Source organism: Lactuca sativa, chromosome 5, assembly GCF_002870075.4.
Source record: "Lactuca sativa cultivar Salinas chromosome 5, Lsat_Salinas_v11, whole genome shotgun sequence".
Classification (NCBI taxonomy): Eukaryota; Viridiplantae; Streptophyta; class Magnoliopsida; order Asterales; family Asteraceae; genus Lactuca; species Lactuca sativa.
In genome coordinates this window covers 67819578-67827564 of record NC_056627.2, presented here as the reverse complement: position 1 = coordinate 67827564, position 7987 = coordinate 67819578, and positions in this window count along the sequence as shown.

Here is a 7987-nt window from a genome sequence, read left to right as displayed (position 1 = left end):
CATAACACTTATGCTCCCACTAGCTTTGACATGTATTCAGAAAACAGCTAAACTTCCAGAAAACATATCTAATTGAATTCCACAAAATTCATATTTCTAATACCAGATGCTTAGGTAATCCTTTATCTAAGCTTCTCAAACTTATACACCTTTGCCTTAGATAGTTCATATGTGTGTCTAAACAATTCAAAACTTATGTTACTAAGTTCCAAACGTTTAAACTAATTTCCAAATCTCATAATTCGAACTACAGAAAGGGATGCTATAACAATAATCAGATTTGAGAATACAATTTTCACAATTGCTATCTTGTTAAAATCTCTCTTAGTGAAAGCATTTCCTCACAGTCATTTTCATGAAGGAGGGAATCTTATGAAACTTAGATTTTATGGTGTATGAGTTCCTATCCCTGTGAATTTGCCAAAACGAAAGTTGGCGACAAATCCAAACTCATATGGATTGAACTTTATTTATCTTGATTTCTTGCCTTATGGTAACATGAGTACCCACCATGTCTTCCAAGTAGTTTAGCAACTTATCCTTACATATCAATGTACTTTCCATTGATCAAGGTGCTTTGTCTTTATGCATTCAAATGAGAACTCATAGAACTCATATGCATAATTAAGTCAACTGGAATAGCACAGAAATGGAAGTGCTCGGCCCCTCGATGATTTGATGATGACAAATGGAAGTGCTCGGCCGAGCCAGGACTGATTTGATTTGTTCAATTAGTCAGTCGTCATAAATCGCAAATCGGGAAACAACAAATGGACAGAGAGAATGATTATAATCCATGTCTCAGTCCATATGATATCTAGAATGGAGGAATATATGATCCCTTATCTAATGGACAAGTCATTGACAAAGGTCAGAGTTCATCTACAAGGTCAGAGTTTGACAGCGGCTTTAAGAGCTATGATTGCCAGTTAGGTTTGAAGTCATATGCAATAATAGTTTTAGACTTATCCAAGTGGGAGATTGTTGGATTAATGTCTAAGTCCATAACTATATTTGGTATGTACTTGACCCGACCCGGCATGGTCCATTTGGGTTGCACTTCACCGACACAATTTATATGGATAATCTTTTGAGAATAGTATGTTTATGATTAATATTAATATATTATAAGTTCTAATATATTAATATGGAATCATATTATTTAATTAGTATTTATCAAGAATTAATTTATAATTAATTAAGTGATCAAAAGGAACTAATTAAATATGGACTCTTATATATATGGAATGGGCCAAGTTCATTTAGGTTGGGCTAAGCTTTCATGGATAGTCCATGGAGTGTTTAACCCATGGATCCTAGGAAATGAAAGGTCATGGGTATTAGGGTTTAACCCTAATCCTCCATACTATATAAAGATGTCTTTGGTTGGTGAAATTGGCACTAGTGTGGATACACTAAGAAGGGCTAGCCAATTTCACAAGAGAAAACCAAGTATCCATATTCTCTAAAGTATTCCAAGGTGTCTTGGTGATTTGTGATTCCACTTGAGGCTTCCACACTATTGGGGCTAAGCTCTTAAAGCTTGAAGACATCAAGCTACATCAAGAGGTATGTATTCTATCTTGTTACATTCATAGTTTTTGTATGCTAGATTAGGATAATACCTTGGATGTTCTTATTTGCATGTATAATAGAGAAAACATAGATCCAAGGTATTTAGGGTTGCATGTACACTTAGGAAGTGTTAGAATGCTCAAAACCCAACAGTGGTATCAGAGCCTAGGCTTGTTTTCTTGGTATACCTGCAATAGAAGCTGAAAAAACGAATTTGGTGCTGTCTAATCATCAGACTCGGCGAGTCCATCAGAGGACTCGGCGAGTCCATGCCTGAAAATTGATGAATTCGATCCAACTCGCCGAGTTGGTTCATGCACTCGACGAGTTGGACCCCCAGACAGCATAAACTCGACTTTTTTGGCTAGAAATGGACTAGGAACATTACCCTAAGTTGTTTTTGAACTTATAAACTTGTTTTTGATGTGGTAATGTTCATGCTAATCCATTTTCAAAGATAATTGTCAATAGATTCATGTTTTGTATTAGTTTAAGGTTTAGACTAATTACATGAAAAAGTTTGATTTGAATTATCTTGTTCTTATGAGTTGCTTAGATTAATAGAAAAGTTAATTGAAATAGTTGTTTTCAATCCATTTTAATCTAAGAGTTGAGTATAAAATGTGTTTGTGTAACTTGTCCTCAAGTTACATGGAAAGTCACATTTAAGACTCATAAAACTCATAAAAGTTGGCAATGGTTACAAAATGAAGAGTCTTGTGTCATTGAATATTTTTTTATGACTCCATAACTTGTCCTCAAGTTATGGAAGTTCAAGAGTCACTTCATTAAAGAAAAAATATGTAACCATAATTAAATCCATAAGTTATAAAATAAAGAAAAAGTTAGTTCTTTTATTAGTTTAAAGTCTTCCATAACTTGTCCTCAAGTTATGGAACTTGAAGAGTTTTTGGATTAAAACTACTTTAAACACATAAGTTATGGAATTAATTAGTTTTGAATAGTTTCAAAACTTGCCCTCAAGTTTTGGAATTTGAAAAGTTTTCACTTATGAATTTTAAAAGTTAAAATTCAACCCTTATACTTTATAATATTAAAAGTTAATAATATATATATGTATAAGAGTAAAGTCAGTCTTACCGCTAGTACGCCTCATTCACGAAGCCGGTCTATAAGGTGGGTATAAGGTTGTTGCCTATAAAATGGCAACTTAATGGGTGTCCACTCTCACCCACCGCTTGCTTGACCGGTGGAGGGTCGTTAGCCGAACGGGTTTGACAAGACTATAATTCTCCTTCATTAAAAGTATTAATGATAATACTAAGTAACTAAACTCTTAATAATACCCAATCTTAGTTACTTAGGAACAATGTGAATAAGGTGCTAACCCATGAAATTACACTTTACACTTTGTCTAAGTCGTTAGTGGAGCGTGTGTGGTTAACCGGCACACTAACTTGGACTTAACAAGGTAGGTAAAGGGTGACTTAATATTTATCATAGTATTGATGGAGCGTGTGTGGTTAACCGACACATCGATTGAGGGGTAATTTATTAAGGGTACCAAGTGATTTGCATGGTTACTTCACACCTTGTTTTGTGATCCTCGGCATCCCAGTCACAAAACCTGAAGGGCACACTCGAGATTGAAACATGCCTTTGAACAGTTCAATGAATCTCAAAGATCTAGGAGTTTCAAAACCAATTAAAACCTAATAATACATTTCATTTATCTTGGTGGAAATTGGTGAATCGTCATTCACCTACCTTCAAATATTTTATAGCTTGGATTACGGCATACCTTCTAAGTTATAAAATAGTTTGTTGGGTCCTAGCCTTAATATTTCATATTGGGTGTCATATTAAGGACTTTAAATCAACTATCTTGAATATCTCCCAAAAGATGTCTGGTATAGACACCTATGATCTTCCCAAATCTCTTGAAACAAGGTTTCCTAATGAAGATGATGTCCCATGGAAATCATACTTCATTCACCTCCTCCAATTATTCTCCCTAACCCACAAGTTCTTGAAAAAGTTTAAGGTCACTCAAGCCCTATTGGCAAGGCAAAGTCTAGGTGTGATCACATCTTGGAGATGTAGTCACATATTGACAAGCCGGGAGAGTTGGGTGTCAAAGTCTTGAGAAAGTTGGTGGTTCAACTACTTTCTAAGTCACATAGTGAGTTCTTTTGGAACACCTATGAAACAGACTATGACAAGACCCTTAATGATCTTATCTATTTGCTAAGATCAACTTCCTAAAACTTTATGGACATTGACAATGATGACATTGGATATCCAGAAAAGCATTCTCTTCCCAATGGAAAGGGATCGGCCATAGTCAACTCGGTTGACCAAATGGTAAAGAGAAAAGCTAAGTCTATGATAGTCTCGTGTACCATTATCAAAGGGTCCATATGTTTATATTACCAAAGGAAGGGGCATTGGTTGCGAAGCTGCCAAATTTACCTAAGGATGTTAAAGTCAATAAGTTTGACTCTAGTTCAGGTAAAGTCCACTATCTAACTCTGTGAAGTTTCTATTCTGAGATTGTTGATACATGATGTGACTGGGTCACATGGTGATGTTTTAAGAATCAAAGAAAAGTGAAGAAACTTAAAGAAAGAATATGCTGAATCTGATCACGTAGATGGATTTCTATCGCATAGTTTGAAGATCGGATTCCTGAGCTACTTCTTAGGAGTTATGAGATATTGCTTAGGAATAGATAACAACAAGTTTTCATATGGATTGTAAGGATAAGTTTTTCCGCAAACTTTTAAAATAAAAGAAAAATTTTTGATTTTATTTATTTTAAAATATCCTTACAATGGCATTTGAGGAAAAATTGTTGCTTATATGATTCCATTAAGAGCAAGAGTGGAAATATGAAATTGATTCTTTCATTTGTGGTAATGTCTAGATTTACCAAATAAGGAAAGATTCTCATCACCCAAGTTTCAATTGGACCGGAACTTGGAATCATGCAAGTTGTATAGCATGATGAATGAGAACTTTCAAGTTTTGGAAAATTAAGACTAATTACTTGTTCACATGGATGTGTGAGTCAAGTAAAGGACTAAGGGATCGAGTACACATTCTTGTGCACTGGTCAAGTCCACCACAAAAAGATTGATAAAACTATTCGTCATAGTTTACTAAAGCTCAGTAAATATGATTATACTTACAAGCTTAAGTGTAACTCTAAGACATTGGAAAAGGTTCCAATGTATGGCAGAGCGAATAAGAAGAATCAAAATGGCAGAAGGATAAAAGTTTCTCAAATCTGAAAAGATGGGAGAGTACTTTAGTATCAGTTTTGTGATCATCTTAATGATTAAGAAACCATAGCACAATTAGTTCTCTAAGGAAATCTTAGTGCATTCTTATGACTAAGAAGAGGAACTTGAATTGTTGAAATGGTTAAATCAAGAAGATGAGTCATACTTCGTTCCAATAGAAGTCTTAGAGTCATACTCCAAGATTGTCATTTGAGTGACATGTCTTAAAGAAGGTTAAAAACACTTGTCAAATGTAAGAGTAAAAGTTTTCTACTCTTGTACATTTGAAATTGGTAAGTTGTGATGTTTTGGATAAAACAAAGACCAACTTAGGCCAAATGTGTGAAGTGTTTTTCTTGATTAGAATCCACACTGTCTCTTGGATGTTTGACAAGGGAGTCTTATAGGTCAAGAGGACAGTGGGAGTCTTAAAGGTCTTGAAAGTCTCAAGAACTAATCAAGAATAGAACCTGAAGTTCCTCACTAGCACACGACTTGAGGTTCACAACCTATCGTGTTGACATATTCTGTGCCCATTCCAGTTAAAGTTGGTTTTGCATATGAGTTCTTAGAGTTCTCATTGGTTGCACAACTACTTGGAAGCAATGGCAGGCCCTTGAGCTGCCAGGTGGCAAGAAATTAAGATTGAGTTCAATCCATATGGTTTTGGATTTGTCATTATCTGTGTCTTGTGATTATGGTTTTGACAAATTCATATGGGTAGGAACTCATACACCATAAAAATCTAAGTGTCATAAGGTTTCTCTCCGATTCATGAAAATGATGGTGAGGAAACACTTTCACTAAGTAGATTTTAGCTAGATAGCAATTGTGATATTTGCATTCTCAAAGTCGTTAGTGGAGCGTGTGTGGTTTACCGGCACACTAACCTGGACTTGTGAGAAGTGGCAAAAAGGTCTAACCATTATGATTACGACATACCTCTTCATAATTGTTTAGACTCACAAGTGTGCTATCTAAGGGAAGGTGTATGATTTTGATAAAGTTTTATCAAAACAACCTAGCATCAGAAATCTGAACTTTGGTAAGAAAGTCAATGAAGTATTGATTTCTAGAAGTCCAACTGATTTCTGAGTACATGTCAAAGCTAGTGTGAGCATAAGTGTTATGCTAATAATCATCATGTTAGTGGGAGCATGATAATTATGATAAGTATTGCAAGTTAGCAATGTTAATTATAGAAAACAAAAGTTTCAATTGGGAAAGAGTTGTTATGCTATAATTAAGGGAGAGGAAATTATACTTCATCTCAAATCTATAAGCTTAGATCATGAGGTTTTAATCATTTAGTCAAGGATATATATGAATTTCATGTTGGAATGGCTCAGCATAAGGAAATTCTGTATACGAGTCCATTATTTGCGTTCTTAAATTCGATTATGATTACGGCATCCCTTTTCATAATCTAAATTATGAGAACTTGGCAAATTGAAATGGAAATATTATAGCAAAAGACTGGATTAGTCTTTATGTGAGACATCATGAATCGTGTCCCATATGCTTCGGATATAGGATCGATTACATGTGCTATAATCATCCGTTCTAAAATTTTCCAAATGCCTGGGGCATTAAGAAGGGAAAAGGTTTAGAACTGGATATGACTAAAAGGATTAAACAATTGTCGAGGACAATCTAAGGTTTACCAAAGATTGGTTACTCAAGGACAATTGGAAGTATAATGATAATTCTGGAAGGACCATATTGACATAATCTGTAAGGAGGCAACTCTTGTTCAGAAGTGATAGTCAAAATGGATTCTGGAAATGTTTCAAAGTTAGAATTTTCAATCTGTGTAAGATTAAGGAAACTTAATGCAAGAAGGATGTTTCCAAGGAGCTGATCTCCTTTGGAATACTCTATAATGTTTGTTGTCAAGTCTTTATGACTTTGTGCATAATCATTACAAGAGGATCAATGCATATAAGTTTAGAATCTAACAGATTTCAGTAAATGGCATGAATTTGGAATTCTTGCATTTGCAGTAAGGATTTGGGAGTGTGAAAAGAGAATCATTGAAGCTATGTTCAATTGATCTAGTTCACAAAGTAAAGATCATAGACAAACATAGTATGCATACTTGGTGTGTGGCATGACTAGTGTTTAAGAAAACATAGTGTACATGCTTGGAGCATGGGACAACTATTGTTTTAAATTCAAGAATAAAGTTGATAGCTGAAACAGTATACAATGAATAATGTGTAATCATATGGTGATAAATAAAAGGTGTTTTATTTATGTTCAAAGAGTTGATACCATATTGGATTCAATTATTATTGTGTTTCATTTTGCATGTTTTGACTTCCCGAATAAACTGGGTTATTCTTCCGGAATGACTAAGTTATTCTAACCATCCACAGTCGGTCTTATGTTGGAAGTAGATATGAATTAAGACTGTCATGATGGGTTGTAGAGGTCTAAGGTGTTGGACAAGGCTACAACAATCATGAGTGCTCATAAGTTCTGAGTATTGGATTCAACCCGCGCTCATTGGAATCACTTCATGGATTTTATCACGAGTGATCATGAGACGATAATATCTTATATTCTTCAAACCTATAGATATGAGTTGTTACTATGAGTTGATAGTACATTGATTGCACGTAAACGCATACGGTAACTCGGTGTTATAAAACGTGCCTTTGTGTATGATTCAACAAGTAGTAGAACAAGCCATATGAGTCGAAGTTTATCCGTTCCTTTTACCTTCGGGATAAAAGCGATATCTGTGGGCCCCTCGATGATTTGATGATGACAAATGGAAGTGCTCGGCCGAGCCAGGACTGATTTGATTTGTTCAATTAGTCAGTCGTCATAAATCGCAAATCGGGAAACAACAAATGGACAGAGAGAATGATTATAATCCATGTCTCAGTCCATATGATATCTAGAATGGAGGAATATATGATCCCTTATCTAATGGACAAGTCATTGACAAAGGTCAGAGTTCATCTACAAGGTCAGAGTTTGACAGCGGCTTTAAGAGCTATGATTGCCAGTTAGGTTTGAAGTCATACGCAATAATAGTTTTAGACTTATCCAAGTGGGAGACTGTTGGATTAATGTCTAAGTCCATAACTATATTTGGTATGTACTTGACCCGACCCGGCATGGTCCATTTGGGTTGCACTTCACCGACACAATTTATA